This window comes from Coenobita brevimanus, chromosome 92 (genome assembly GCF_032717465.1).
Source record: "Coenobita brevimanus isolate Jiangsu-jjx chromosome 92, ASM3271746v2, whole genome shotgun sequence".
NCBI classification, from domain to species: Eukaryota; Metazoa; Arthropoda; class Malacostraca; order Decapoda; family Coenobitidae; genus Coenobita; species Coenobita brevimanus.
In genome coordinates this window covers 29,469,067-29,486,225 of record NC_137045.1, presented here as the reverse complement: position 1 = coordinate 29,486,225, position 17,159 = coordinate 29,469,067, and positions in this window count along the sequence as shown.

Here is a 17,159-nt window from a genome sequence, read left to right as displayed (position 1 = left end):
GTGAAAGTCAAAACAGAAGAGGATAATATGGAAAAAACAAAGAGTTCACGATAACTTAAAAAATGAAGCAATGAAAAAAAAAAAAAAAAAAACAGAAACAAGGAATACAAAAAAGAAGGTAATAACCAAAAGTGAAAGATTACATCACGTGCAGGACAGTAGGGATTGGGCAAAGCAGAAATGCCTGAGGACGGGATCTAAAGCGAATAAAAAGGGACCAATGGCCACAAAAAATAAAACCCAGGAATAACGAAAAAGGGGAAAAAGTACTCGAGAACACATCAGAAAAAAGTACAGCAAACATGCACTGAGGTTGCCACAAAAAAAAAAAAAAAAAAACGTGAAGCAATAAAAACAAACACGGAAACCAAGGGTACAAGAGCGTAATGTGGTAAGAAATTCACAATACAAAAATATATAGAATGACGGTCACCAAACTCCCCATGGGCCAAAAAGACGACGGGTAAAGCCATTACAAGCACTAATGATGCAGAAGAGGGGGCGGAGGGGGCTCGGAGGAAAACGGACCATCATCTCTCATACGGGCCTAATGGCGGGAGGGGGGGGGTGGAGGGAGCGGTGACTTGGCTATTGTTCTTCCCGTCTTACCTTTGTTAGTCGAAACATGACCTGCTTTGTTAACGAACTGTTGCCTATTATACGACCAGGTGGTTCTGTACTGAGAGGCTTGTTGATCAAAACAGTAATGATGATGATGATGATGAAGATAGAGGTGGCTGTGGTGGTAGTGGTACTACTAATAATACTCTAACGCCCGGTGGTCTAGTGAGGTAAGGAGTCCTAGCCGGATGTTGTCCAAAGCTCTTCAAGGGAGGATCTGAGTTTACTGATCATATAATGCCACTCAAGAGTTAGTGACTAGTCACCATCGTCTTGTATGTCTGCAGTGAGTGGCCTGGCATAAAGCCTATGGTGTCCTGAAGGTGCAGTAAAGGATTGGAGTATGGATGGATAATTTCAGCTAAAAGGAAATTAGGGAGAAAATGTTTGCGGGTTAAAAAGAAATCGTAATTGTAATAATAATAATAATGACAATAACAACAATAATAACAATAATAATCTATCTATCTATCTATTGCCAGACGCCTCAATCCCGTTTGGGGTGGCCACAAACAAATCGCCTCCAAGTCTCCCTGTCCCCCGCCATTTCACTGCCCTGCTCCCAACTCACACCCCCCTGTCTCATATACCTCTCCACCCCATCCCTCCATCTCATCCTCGGCCTCCCCCTCCCTCTTCCCCCCTCCACCTCACTCACATACACTCTCTTCGTCAGTCTTTCACCCTCCATCCTCTCCACATGGCCAAACCACCTCAGTGTGTTCCTCATAACGCTTCCTATCACATCCACATCCACACCACAACGCTCCTTTATATCCTCATTCGTCAGCCTGTCTCTCCACGTGACTCCACAGGCTCCTCTTAAATAACTCATTTCCACTGCTCTCACTCTTGACTTGTGTCCTTTCAACAATGTCCAAACTTCACTTCCGTACGTTAGAGTTGGTATCACAATACTGTCATGTAGCAACTTTTTCACTTCCATGCTCACTTCCCTGTTTCTTATCACTGCTTTCAAAGAACCAGCAACCTTTCTTCCCTGCTGTACCCTTTCAAGCACTTCACCCTCCAAACCTCCATCCTTACTCATCACACTACCCAAATACTTAAACGTACTCACATTTTCCAATTCCTCACCATCCAACCTCGCTGTACATTCACTAACTTCACATCTCTCAAAGACCATCACTTTACTCTTCCCTACATTCACCTTTAGGTTCCGTTTCTTACACACTCTCTCAAACTCATCCACCAAGCCTTGCAGCTCCCCTTCGTCTTCACTCAACAACACAGTATCATCAGCAAACAACAGTACAGGGAGTTTCCAAACACTATCCTCTCTCACCAGGGCCACTCCAACATCCACTGCCCTACCTTGTACCTCTTTTATTACCCCATCCATGTACAGATTGAACAACCACGGAGACATGACACATCCCTGTTTCAAACCTACTTTCAAAGAGAAAAATTCACTTAGTTCACCATCCACACGCACTGAAGCCTTCGCACCATCGTACATACTCCTCACAGCACTCAACAACTTCCCATCTACTCCATATATTCTTAACACTTTCCACAATCCCTGTCTATCCACCCTGTCATATGCTTTCTCCAAATCCATGAAAGCCGCATCCAACTTCTTTCCCTTCTCTAGAAACTTTTCCACTAAAGATCTAAGAATGAATATCTGATCTAAACAACCTCTTCCCTTCCTAAAGCCTCCCTGTTCTTCTCCAACTAATTTCTCTGTTCTTTCTCTAACTCTGTCTATAAGTATCCTACCATACACTTTTCCTATTATACTAAGAAGACAAATGCCCCTATGATTACCACACACTTCTTTTTCCCCTTTTCCTATGTACAAGGGAATAATTATACCTGACTTCCAATCCTTCGGGACTCTACCTTCCTCCCAGGCCAATCTGCACATCTTCCACATCCATTCTACTACTATCTCTCCCCCATGCTTCAGCATTTCACCACACACTCCATCAATTCCTGGGGCTTTCCCCGATTTAACTTTCTTCATTGCTCCACAACTTCTATCCTACTGATTTCTTCCTGTCTTCTCACCTCCCTCCTTCTCCCAGCCATTCCCCAGCCACTTATACTCGCATTACATCCATCCTCTCCGTTCAACAATTTCTTAAAGTGTTCTCTCCATCTGCTCACTTTTTCTCCCTTCTCCACTAGTAATCTACCATTTTTATCTTTCACTCCCCTGCTAACTTCACTTCCACCCTGTCTTACTCTTTTCACTTCTCTCCAGAACATTTTCTTACAGTCCCTCCACTTTACACTCAAATTCCTTCCAAATTCCTCATCCACTCTCTTCTTACTCTCTCTTACTAATCTTTTCACCTCTCTTTCTTTCCACATATAACTCTCTCTTCCGCCTCTCAACTTCTTCCACGCCCCTATTTCTCATCCATTCATTGTATGCTTTCTTCTTTTGTGCCACAGCCTGTTTCACCTCTTCAGTCCACCACGCTGTTCCTTGCACCCCCTCCGTCTTCTCTTCCTTCCACACACCACATCACATGCTGCACATATTTCTTCTGTAAATATCTTACACACACCTTCCACGTCTCCCATCTGCTCCAATTCATATTTGCCCAATCGTTCCTCCACTTCTCTCTTATACTCTGCCTTTTTCTCATCCTCTTGTAACCTTTCCACTCTCCTTGCAACTACTCCTTCCTCTCGTCTTTCCCTTCTTCTATTCCTCCATCTTACTTGCATTCTAATTCTGGCCACCACCAAGTAGTGGTCAGAAAGTCCACTCCCCCAACCTCTATACACTCTTGCATCCTTTACACATCTTCGCATCCTTTCATCCACACACACATAATCAATCATTGCCTTCCTTTCATTCAGTTCACCACCCACCTTTCTCATCACTCGCCATGTATACCTGTGGATCATTTTATGCCTGAAGAGGGTATTGGCTATCACCAACCCCCTCCCAGCACAAATGTCCACTAACGCACTCCCATTCTCATCTATCTCAGCAGGCACACCCCACTCACCAACTATTCCATCCACCTTCATGTTCCCAACTTTACCATTCATATCACCAATCAAAAACACTCTCTCATTCCTTCCAAACTTTTCCATGCACACTTCCACATTTGTCCAGAACTCTTCTCTCACTCTTCTAGCACGATCTTGCGTTGGCGCATACACACACACAATCGCCCACATTTGTATTCCAACTTTCAACTTTACCCACACAATCCTTGACCCAACTGATCCATACTGTCTCATGCTCTTCTTCCATCTTTTACTCACAACTATATATACTCCTTCCTTTGCCCTCTCATTCTCACCTACTCCTGCGCATATACCCCATCCATACTCCCATTCTCTCACACTTTCTCCTCTCCATTTTGTTTCAGTTATTCCACATACATCCACTTTCGCACCCTCAAGCACCTGGACAATCTCTCTCTCTTTCACCTCATCATTCGCTCCTCTTACATTCCATGTACTCATTACCAAGTCCTTTGTCCGGTCCTGGGTCGTCATCGTTTGGTCAGTCGTTGTCCGAGGCTTCTTGTTTGTTTTTTAGTTAGTTGTTTTCCGGGGAGGGGCACTAACCCTCCGCCAACCCTTTTAGTCGCCTTTTACGACAAGCAGGGATACTGGGGGAGTATTCTTGAAAAAACCCCCTACCCCCAGGGGATAATAATAATAATAATAATAATAATAAGTGTATACTGCCTTCATGGACTTGGAGAAAGCTTATGACAGAATAGATAGGCAAGGTATGTGGAAGGTATTAAGAATATATAGAGTGGAGGGGAAATTGTTGAGTGCTGTGAAGAGTATGTAAGAGGGAGCTAGGGTTATGGTGATAGTGGATGGTGAGCTGAGTGAGTTCTTTGATCTCAATTTGGGACTGAAACAGGGTTGTGTGATGTCTCCATGGCTGTTTAATATATACATCGATGGGGTTGTAAAGGAGGTGCAGGGTAGGGCAGTGGATGTGGGGGTGGCTCTAATGAATGAGCGTGAGATTTGGAAGCTTTCGGTGTGGCTGTTTGCTGATGATACAGTACTGTTGAGTGAAGATGAATGGGAGTTGCAAGGTTTAGTGAATGAATTTGGGACAGTGTGTAGGAGGAGGAATCTGGAAGTTAATGTAAACAAAAGTAAAGTTATGGTGTTTGAGAGGAATGAAGTCACAGAGTGTGCAGTGAGGTTGGATGGTGAGGATATGGAGAATGTGAGTGCATTCAAGTACTTGGGTAGTGTGATGAGTAAGGATGGAACTTTGGGGGATGAAGTGCATGAAAGGGTACAGCAGGAAAGGAAGGTCGTTGGTACACTGAAAGTAGTGATGAGAAATAGGGAGGTGAGTATGGAAGTTAAGAAGTCACTGCATGATAGTATTGTGATCCCTACCCTGACGTATGAAAGCGAGGCATGGACCTTGCAAGAGGGGAAGAAGTCAAGAGTGAGAGCAGTGGAAATGAGTTACTTGAGAGGAGCATGTGGAGTGACGTGGAGGGACAGGATGACGAATGAAGAAGTGAAGGAACGATGTGGGGTGGATGTGGATGTGGTTGAGAAGATTAGGAGAAATACACTGAGGTGGTTTGGACATGTGAAGAGAATGGAGAATGAAAGACTGACTAAGAGGGTGTATGTAGGTGAGGTGGAGGGAGGGAGAGGGAGAGGTAGACCGAGGATGAGGTGGAGGGATGGAGTTGAGAGGTATATGAGGGAGGGGGGGTGAGTTGGGGGGAGGGTAGTCAAATGGTGGGTGACAGAGCGACTTGGAGGCGTTTTGTCTGCGGCTACCCTTTGCGGGATTAGGGCGTCGGGCTATAGATAGATAGATAGATAAGAATAATAATAACGATAATAATAACAACAATGAAGTAAATCCAGCTCCTGACTGATATTTAAATTACTTAATCTTATAGGTACGACAGTTTTAATCAAAGTAGGTTTAACCGTGAAGTCAAACAGACACAAGAAAAATTCACAGGCAGGTGTATGCCGAAATCCACTGTGAAATGGAGTGGGAATATACACCTACTTAGTGCAACAACGTCTTTTGTATTACAGCGTATGCTCTCACTGCCGCTAAAATAATACAGTACAGTATTCTGTATGGAAAGGGGGCATCAGCACAGAGGCGGCAACATATGGAGATATGTGATACTAACGAGGACTGTTGGACGTCAGGGAACAGGCTGTCTCCGGTCTATTCCCACAGTCGGAAACAAAAGAAACAATGTTCAGCTTGGGACAGAAAGCTCATTGCGACTCGGCTACAAAGTCTCCATTAAACTTTGCAATACAGGACGTAGTTTTTTTCATTCTTGCTTCCTACAGACAGTTGTATTTAGCGTTGTAGAGACCTTACGCGGAGCAAAAGTTAGCAGTTAACTTCACAGTCATCATCATCATCATCATGCTCCCCAACTTATTAAAAACCATTATTATACACCGAATGATGACAAAATTTGATGTATATCATCAACATCATCAATGGGATCATCCTGTTTCCCATATGATAAGTAATGAATGGTTAGGCTATATAGAATCATCACCATTACCATTACCACCACCACCACCACCTTCTTCATCAACATCATCATCATCACCATAATCAATCCAATTTACGAATGATCATCATCATCATTATCATCATCCTACTTCCCACTTTTAATACAAAAAGAATGATTATTACGAGCGAGTCTCTCGCAATTACTGAATCTTGGATAGATACTCAAGAAAGAGACTTTATAGCGGAATATAGCATTCCTGGATACACTATTTTCAGTAATGAGAGGAATGGAAGACTGGGAGGCGGCGTATTGCTATATAGTAAAAGTAACCTTCAACCAGTTGCAATCACTAAACCATCAATTGACAAAATTGACCTACATGGACTTCAATGGATGTAAGTGACCTGAATGGATGTGCTTGGACCTGAGTGGATGTAAATGACTTGAATGGGCCTTACTGGACCTGAGTGGCCCTGACGTGTTAAAAAGTGGTTTGAAGTAACTGTTAGCCTCGGCTTAAGGTAGGGTGTGATGAAGCTGAGTGGAGCTGAAGTGGTACTGATGAACCTAAATAGATTTAACTTGTCCTGAATGGAGCTAATTGGTTCTGAACGGACCTATCTGAACCTGGGTGACCATGCACTGACCTTACTGGACCAAAACTGACCTAAATAGACCACAGCTGATAAAACAGATCTTGTTGGGGCAGGCTTCACAAGTATGGCCTAAATTAATCTTATGGATCTGAAGAAACTATAGTGACAGAAAATTGCTGAAATACTGTAGCCATGAATTTATATTCCTTAGCTTGAACGCAGCTGAAATGAATAACGACATAGGATCGCAGCTGACCTGAAATGATGTGACTGAACTTGAATGTATCTGATTGGATGCAACTGGATAGTAAAGTCCCGAACAGATGTAATTAGACTTGAGTGAGTTTGGAAGTGTGTGTAAGGAACGGAATCTAAAGATGAATGTAGGGAAGAGTAAGGTTTGGTCTCCGAGAAGAACGAAACTGGATGCTGTTACGGAACAGAGAGAGATAATGAACACTTCAAGTGAGAATAATAAAATCACTACAGTCCCGTAAAGTTCCGGGTTCAAAACAAAAGACTTAGGTAAAATTACAAGTTAAAGTTTAATGCTCAAACTAACAACTAAACATTCAGGACTCATAAGGATAATGTAATGGCAAAACAGGCTACATATATGGTTAACTGCAATAGCCTCTATTAACATGAATTTAGTAAAAGCAAATTTATCTAAGTCAGCCCTGATAAACGAGAAAACCGGATAATGCTCAGTTAAAGCAAGATATATATTATTACAGATACAAAATATTACTAATACTGGCTGACATTAAAAACTTTACATGAATCACAAAAACCCCACCAGGCCCACGAATTAACGCCTCAGGCCACACAGTACAAGAAAAATGGCAACAACACCCATACTCAAATTATACAGCAGCTAGATGGTTGGAGACTTCCTGAGCACTCACAAAAATAATAATACACTATACAGGGGAGGACAGAGATGTGAACAAAATGAGGAGTAGATCTAAGTGACAACTAATGCAGAGACTGAGCTCATTATATAGGGGCCGGCAGAGCTTGATTCAACTTGCAAGAAGGACGCGGAAATGAAGGCACAGGGGACGAAGAGTTGACAGTCCTGCTCTGAACAACATAAAGAACGACTTACTCTACTATAAGGGGGAGAAGGGGGGAGTGAGGTAGAACACGCAAGCCTGGTCACTATGGAAGCCACGAGGCGAATCGTGATCAAACATGCAGCATACTGTATGTTAGAATTATACAAAGTATGATGAAATCATAGGCTATGTAACACCTCCCCACAACGAAAAAGAAATTTACAAAGGAAATTTCTTATTACTCTAAAACAATCTGTCTAAAGTCTAGATAAGCAGTCTGCAATAACAATTTTTTTTCCCCTTGACATGTTGTATGTCTAATGAATACTCCTGAAGATGTAGACTCCATCTTGTCAATCTCTGATTTTTATCTTTAAACTTACTAAGGAATTTCAGTGGGTTATGATCGGTATAAATGACTATGGGGTCAAAACCAGAACACAAATAAAATGAAAAATGCTGTAAACCCAAAATCAAGGCCAAAAGCTCTTTCTCAATAGTTGAGTAGTTCTTTTGAGGTGGAGTGAACTTCTTACTGTAATAAGATACAGGGTGTTCAATACCCTGATCATCCTCTTGCAGCAAAACAGCCCCAGCTCCTGTATCACTTGCGTCAACAGCCATCTTAAAAGGCTTAGCAAAATTTGGTGTAGCGAGCACTGGCTGACTTAATAGGATAGCTTTAAGTTTACTGAAAGAGGATTCACAGTTATCGGTCCAGACAAATTTAACTCCCTTTTTCAGTAGGTCTGTAAGTGGTGATACAAGAATTGAAAAGTTAAGAACAAATCTGTAGTAACCTACCATTCCCAAAAATCTTAGTAGCTCTTTCCTACTTTTAGGTCTGGGAAGATCACTTATAACCTGAACCTTAGCTCCTGGTGGTGCAACGTGTCCATCACCAATTACGTACCCAAGGTACTGAACTTTAGCTTGATCAAACTCACACTTTGATAAATTTGCTACAAGATTAGCCTGAACCAAACGCTCAAGAAATTTACTGACATGGTATAGGTGATCTTTCCAGTTGTCACTGAAGATTAATACATCATCAATATAAACAACACACCCTGCCAAACCCTCTGTTACAACATTCATGAGCTTCTGAAAAGTGGCTGGTGCATTCCTCATACCATATGGCATTACAGAACATACAAAAGTCTTTCCTAGTGTTACAAAACATGAGATCTCCCTAGCACGTTCAGTCATAGGTACTTGCCAGTATCCCTTTAACAAATCAAACTTACTTATGTACCTAGCCTTTCCGATCTTGTCTATGCAATCTTCCACGCGAGGGAGAGGGTGTCTGTTTTGGTTATCTGATTAACACGTCCGTAGTCGATGCAAAGCCGCTGTGACCCACCTGGCATAGGGACTAGAGTGACAGGAGAACTCCACTCGCTCTGACAGGGCTCAATCATCTTGTGGTCCAACAGGTAGCCAAGCTCCTTCTTGGTGAGAGAAACTTTCACTGGGTTCACACGGTAAGGAGGCAGTTGAATTGGCTTTGCGTCTCCAACATCGACATCATGCATCAACACAGTGGTTCTTCCTGGTATGGCACGGAACACTTGCGGGTACTTCTGCAGTAATGCCGAAAACTCCTGCCTTTCCTCGGGAGATAGATGAGAAAGCTTACTCTGGAGATCATTCATGATATCAGGATTCTTCCCCAAACTATCACTCAGGCTCATACTGCATGGGAGAACTTCACTTGCAGACTCGGGTGGAACAGCTACAGTGCAGACTGGGTTATTTTCGTCCCGCCTGTGATATAACTTTAGCATGTTGATGTGACAAAGTTGCTTGTTCTTTCTACGATCTGGTGTGGTGATGACATAGTTGACATCACTGAGTTTCTTCACCACGAAATAAGGACCACTAAACTTGGCTTGAAGAGGTTGCCCATGCACCGGTAGCAGAATCAAAACCTGATCTCCTGGCTGAAAGTGGCGTAACCTGGACTTCTTATCATATCAAGTCTTCATCTTCTGAGCAGCTCCTAAATTCTCTCTCGCCAGCTGTAAAGCAGTGGACAGCCGTTCTTTGCACTTCATCACATACTCCAGCAGGTTGACGTCATCTTCCTCCGACAGCCAGCATTCCTTGAGTAGCTTAAAGGGGTCCTCTTACTTCATGGCTAAACAGTAGTTCAAAGGGTGAGTAGCCCAGTGATTCATTTGGAGATTCTCTTGCAGCAAATACAACGAATGGAAGACATTTATCCCAGTCTTTCTGATGTTCCAAACCGTATTTCCTGAGCATCAATTTGAGTTTTTGATGATATCTCTCCAACGCTCCTTGGGGCTGGGGATGGTAAGCTGAAGACGTGATCTGGGTGATGCCCAACTCTTTCAGAGACTGCTTGAAAACATTTGACATGAAATTACTTCCTCGGTCTGACTGTACCTCCTTGGGCAGACCAAACTTGGTGAAGAACCCTAGCATTTCCTTAACCACGTTCTTTGCTGAGATATTTCTAAGTGGAATGGCTTCAGGATAACGAGTAGCCATATCAATCAGGGTCAACACACAAGAAAATCCTGAAGAAGTCTTAGGAAGAGGGCCCACAATATCCACCAACACACGGGTGAATGGCGCCTCAAAAGGAGGAATGGGAACTAGAGGTGCAACCTTTTCGATCTGATTACACTTCCCCACAACTTGACAGGTGTGACAATCTTACAATACCAGGAAACATCTCTGAAGATAACTGGCCAGTAGAAGTGTTTCAAAATGCGTGCCACAGTCTTCCTCACTCCAATGTGTCCTGCCAAACTGGAATCATGAGCCACTCTAATGATATCCTGCCTACAAACACGAGGGATGACAACTTGATGTACAACCTCCCATTCACAGTCGGCGATGCTGTTGGGGGTCTCCACTTCCTCATAAGTACTCCTGACTTTATATAATAACAAGCAGATGCACCAGCTGACTCTTCCTCACTGCAAACAGAGTTAGCTAGACCTTTCAACTCAGGGACAGCAACCTGCAACTCAACCAACTCTTGACGAGACAAATTATCAACACTACGGGGTACTGCTTCATCTGGTGATTGGTCCAATTTAGCAAGAAAAGTGTCAGCTAGGATAACATCATCATCATCATTATCCTCTAAGTCACCAGTAACTTTAGACTTAGCCCTAGTGACAGCACATGCAGAGAACACATCAGGGACATCACAGTCCTTGGTCGCAGTCATTGGTTCACTAGACAACTGAGGAGCTGGACACACTTGACTTCCACCAATATCATTTCCAAGTAATAAAGTTACACCTGACATTGGGAGTGTCTCAACCAACCCAACCATAACGGAACCATTAACAAAACCAGACTCTAAATTCACTCTGCACAGAGGGACAGAGAAGTAATTATTCCCTACACCTTGTAAGATTACAGTTTCATCAGAGGAATTAACATTAGAGCCTAGGACACTGGTCAGCATAAAGGATTGGCAAGCAACTGTATCACGATATATTTTAACTGATTTCCTGTCATTACTATCCAGAGGACTGACAAAACCATCAGACAGAAAATTAGCACATGAACTCTTGAGAGTGTCACCCACGTTACTGCTCAAAAGAGGAGCTTCATCATGAGAATTTAATTTACCCCTCAAAGCAGGTTCAGTTAACTCGGTTAAAGAATTTTGGGAACTCTCAAGGGTGGACACTAGACCAATTGACTGAATGTTTAAAGACTTCTTTTTGTTCACATCACGCTGTCTCCTGAAACATTTCTCCGTAGTATGACCAAGCTTACTACAATATGTACATTTACTTTTCTGAAATCTAGAGGTGGAGCTGGTATTTACTTCCTGAGAAACATCATCTTTATTCTCTTTCCTGTTACCTGTACTCTGAGTAGAGGCAACGTACTTACTCTCAGCTTTCCTTTTTTCTTTAGAATATCTCTTGTGAGTGAGAACATATTCATCAGCTAAAACTGCAGCATCAGACAAATTATCTATTCTTTTCTCATCAAGATATAGGCTTACATCTTTATTAATACACCTTTTGAAGTCCTCCAGCAAAATCATCTGCTTAAATTTATCAAAATCAGAATTTACATTCTTAGAATTTAACCACTGCTCTAACAGATCTTCTTTGATTTTTGTATACTCAACATGGGATTGCTTATCTTGCTTATAAGTTGTCCTAAATTTTACTCTATAGGCTTCAGGAACAAGCTCATAGGCCTTAAGAATCAAGCTCTTAACTACATCATAATTATCAGATTGATCCTGAGGCAAAGATGCATAAGTTACTTGAGCTTTACCGGTGAGAACAGTTTGAAGGAGTACTGGCCAATACTTTTTGGGCCAATTAAAACCTGTAGCTACCCTCTCAAACAACTGAAAATACTTTGTTAAATCAGATTCATTAAAAGGAGGGACAAGTTTAACATTTTTAGCCACATCAAAATCATCAGAGCTAGATGATTCAGTTCCACCTTGTTTCATGCGATACTCATGGTCTGCCTGAATCCTAGCAATTTAAATTTGTGCCTGAGCCTGTGCCTGTGCCTCCTGAATACGAGCCTGAGACTCAGCCTCCTTAGCATTTGCCTGAAACTCAGCCTCCTTAGCACGAGCCTGAAACTCAGCCTCCTTAGCACGAGCCTGAAACTCAGCCTCCTTAGCACGAGCCTCCTACAGGGCTAGCTGTAACTTAGCTATTTCAATCTGTGTTTGCTCATCTGGAGGAGTTACATTAAACAAGCTTTTATTAATCATGTCAACAATTTGATCTTTAGAATGATGAGAGCAAACAGCAATTCCCAATTGTTGAGCAACAAGCTTAAGTTCATTCTTTGTTCTGTTTTCTACATCACACACTGTTTGCACATTTGACAAACAATCTTTGGCTTCATCAAGAGTAGTAATAGTAGACATCATGAATAAATCACAGTTACAAAATATAAAGCAATATCCTTATGATAATATCCTGAATATCCTGATAAGAGGTCGCCAAATTTATGTTACAGAACAGAGAGAGATAATGAACACTTCAAGTGAGAATACTAAAATCACTACTGTCCCGTAAAGTTCCAGGTTCAAAACAAAAAACTTAGGTAAAATTACAAGTTAAAGTTTAATGCTCAAACTAACAACTAAACATTCAGGACTCATAAGGATAATGTAATGGGAAAACAGGTTACATATATGGTTAACTGCAATAGCCTCTATTAACATGAATTTAGTAAAAGCAAATTTATCTAAGTGAGCCCTGATAAACGAGAAAACTGGATAATGCTCAGTTAAAGCAAGATATATATTATTACAGATACAAAATATTACTAATACTGGCTGACATTAAAAACTTTACATGAATCACAAAAACCCCACCAGGCCCACGAATTAACGCCTCAGGTCACAGTACAAGAAAAATGGCAACAACACCCATACTCAAATTATACAGCAGCTAGATGGTTGGAGACTTCCTGAGCACTCACAAAAATAATAATACACTATACAGGGGAGGACAGAGATGTGAACAAAATGAGGAGTAGATCTAAGTGGCAACTAATGCAGAGACTAAGCTCATTATATAGGGGCTGGCAGAGCTTGATTCAACTTGCAAGAAGGACGCGGAAATGAAGGCACAGGGGAGGAAGAGTTGACAGTCCTGCTCTGAACAACAGAAAGAACGACTTTACTATAAGGGGGAGAAGGGGGGAGTGAGGTAGAACACGCAAGCCTGGTCACCATGGAAGCCACGAGGCGAATCGTGATCAAACATGCAGCATACTGTATGTTAGAATTATACAAAGGATGATGAAATCATAGGCTATGTAACAATACACAATGAGGTTCGACGGTGAGGAAATGGAAAATGTCGGTGCATTTAAGTACTTGGGTAGTGTGATAAGTAAGGATGGAAGTTTAGAGGATGATTGCTTGAAAATGTACAACGGGGAAGAAACGTTGCTGGTTCGTTGAAAGCAGTGATAAGCAGTAAGGAAGTGAGCATGGATGGAAAAAAGTCGCTGCATGATAGTATTGTGATGCCATTTCTAACGTATGGAAGCAAAGTCCTGGCCTTGTTGGAGGGACACAAGTCAAGAGTGAGTGCCGTGGGAATGAGTTATCTGAGAAGAGTATGTGATGTTGCATGGAGAGGGATGTGAGCTGGGGGGGAGGGCAGCGAAATGGCAGGAGACGGCGACATGGAGGTGATTTGTTTGTGGCCACCCAATACAGGATTAAGGTGTCCGGCTATACTGTAGATAGATAGATACACTTGCATGGCTCTGAATGGACCTGAATAAACCTGACTGAGCCTGAATGTACATGTACAATCTGGTTGGGCCTAATTTGACCTGGATGGACCTAACTGAACCTGAATTTGACCCTAAAAGACCTGACTGGGCCGAGATGGATGTAATGAGCTTAACTGGACCTATAGAGTCACCGATGAACCTAAGAGTCCGTGAATGACCTTAAGTGAACGTGACCTGACGTGACTGTGCCAGATTGGGTGTGTAGGATATGAATGAACATTAGACAGTTTGAATGAACCTCGTTATTCCTGAATTGTCTCAGCTGACCTAAAGTGACCAAAACTGACTAGAAAACCTGAATTGACAAAACTGGACCTTAACTGCTCTGAGCTGAGGCAGGACATGGCTGGAATGGACTAAAATAATGGATATAACTCTACCTTAAATGGCTTGAACTAAATGTGAAGGAATTTTAGGACATTTGATTGTTGCTCTGACGATAATGTGGCTAATAATTATCCTGGCAGAAGGTGTGTGCACTGCTGGTTATGCCAGCACGATACAGGTATGGGACTGATGAAGGCTCTTTTTGTTCACAGAGGCCACTGTAGGTTGCTCAGTAATTTTCTTCTTCTTCTTCTTCTTCTTCTGTGTGTGTGTGTGTGTGTGTGTGTGTGTGTGTGTGTTCTATCAAATATTTCCTCCTCTCATAATTATTTTCTCTCAGATATTTCCTCTTAAACTACCCACTCTTCTTCTTTTTTTTTTAAATCATCCTTTTGATTTTAACCTCTCGCGACAGATAAGTTCATAAGTTTTGTGGGACATGACGCACCGGCTTTTCTCCCCAATCCCTTGCTTGCCGCATGCTCCAAAAATGTGTATTCTCGCTTATTTTCGCCACCCAAACATATTTATTTTGCAAAAAAATCCACATATTCCTATTCATCGATGTTTGTTCTACACTATAAGCAAAAAAAAAAAAAAAAAAAAAAAACTGCACATATGTTAGGGCCGTGTGAATAAATATTCAGGAGCATACATCTCACTTCCCAACATCATAAGGCGAATATTTACGATCATTTCTCTACATGTTATACAATCATTGGAATGAGAATTTTATTAGCTTTCGAATGCCAGAGGTCCTAGTTTGATATGAGGTATGGTGTTCCAGTAATAAGCAAAAAAGTAAAACCCATTTCCGACACAACAGATTTTTTTTTTTTTTTTTTCGGGGAGCTCTAACGAAAAACTTTCCCGCCGCTGTTATGCTTTTATTTTATCATCCTATGCAGAATTTAATTGGCTTTCATTTGAGCCCACGACGGTGATCCTAGGGTCCATACATTTCGAGAAAAATGCAAAAAACTACAGTGTATCCTCGCCATGTCATGACTGTTGGGCGGTTTCCTGCCTTTCTCTAAGCTACTGCACGTATTTCATAATTCTTTGTACACAAGATACGCACACTATATTCACATGATTCACTGTCACTATTATTATAGCTGAATACTCACCTTTGATGCAGGGTAAAGGCAGTGTAGTTGATTAGAAATAGTAGCACAATCTTTGTTGGGTCAACGGTTGATAACGACCAGGATTGCCTCACAAATACCAAAATTCCTATTGCAAACACCAAATCTAATCACAACAGTGCCCAAACACTATACACAAGCACTACTGGTATGGTGAAATATGTTGCCTGGCCGGGACGGGGGTAAGAGTGAGAATTTAAAAGGACAGAACTCTTCCCCACTCACAGCTCATTTGGTACTGAATAACCTGTCTGCTCTCTTGCTGGTATCAGGACCCACAGTTGCCAACTCATTACTTTTGATGAGGAGCAGGGAAGCTATGACACCTCCAAAAATGACGCCGATCGGCCAAAAACTTTTCCTCTGACGAAAGTTTTTATGCTTTAATGATGCCAAAAGTGTCAACGAATATAGTCGCAGCCACACCCATATGACGACAAACGCGTCATCGTGCACAGAGGGGTTAATTGCAATAAAGTGTGGGTGTGATAATGTACAGGGGAACTACGATGGGATAGAATAGGGGTGAGGGAGTGTAGAAGAAAGAATATATACAGTTTGACAGTGTAGAGGACTGACACTGGTATTAGTTAAGGTGAAGGGAGGAAGAACAACATTGGAGATGTGGGGAATTGTAAAAGAATGTGGATTTTTATGATACTGAGGGGAGGGAAGGGGAGGGTCTGTAATGGAGGCAGTGGAAGACAATACGAATGGGCTTGGGGAGTGCAGTTGATAGTGGGGTGGGAGGGAGCTGGGGTGGAGTCAGGCATATGGAAGGAGAGTGGAATTATGGGAAGTAGGGAGGAAGCGTTGAAGGAGTTCAAGTCATTGAAAGTGAAGGGTATATGCTAGAAAAATGAAGCTTCGAGTGGTGGTGCGGGAGGGAGAGAGGGATGGTTAAGGATGCGGAGAGAAATAAGCTGGGGGAGTGAAGTTGATAATGATGACTGGCGGGGAGGAAAAAGGGAGGGTGGGAAGGAGTGAGGGTCAGGGAAGGCTCTATATGCCTGTGTGGGAGTGACATCTTGCGGTGAGTGGATTAATGGCACTAACCTAATTCTGGTGAGAATCGGGAATATGTTGCCCACGTTAACAATAATTTTGTATGTTTGTTTATTTTAGTGTGGGGCATTTCTTTGAGGTTGCATATACGTATGTCTGTCAATCCATCTAAAGTCAGATGCCTTAATTCCATTAGGGGAGCCACAAACAAATCATCTCCATGTCATCCTGTCCTCTGCAATTTGGCTGCTCTCCCTCCAGCTCAAACAACTCTCTCATACATCTCTCCTCACCACCTTTACATATCATTTTCGATCTCTCCCATCTTCTTCCTCTCTTCACCTCACTCACATACACCTATTTAGTCAGGGAAACTACCCCATAGTATTTCTCCTAATGGTTTACGACACATACACATCAACTCCACAACGTTCATTCACTCCCTTATTTGTCTGTCTGTCTCTTCATATAAGTCCACATGTTCCTCTCAAGTGACTCATTTTTACTGCTCTCATTCGAACTGTATCCTCCCAGCAGAGTCAAGATTCACAACTACTCGTAAAAGTAGGAAACACAGTACTGTCATGCAGCGACTATTTTACTAAATTACACACTTCCCTACACCATGTTACT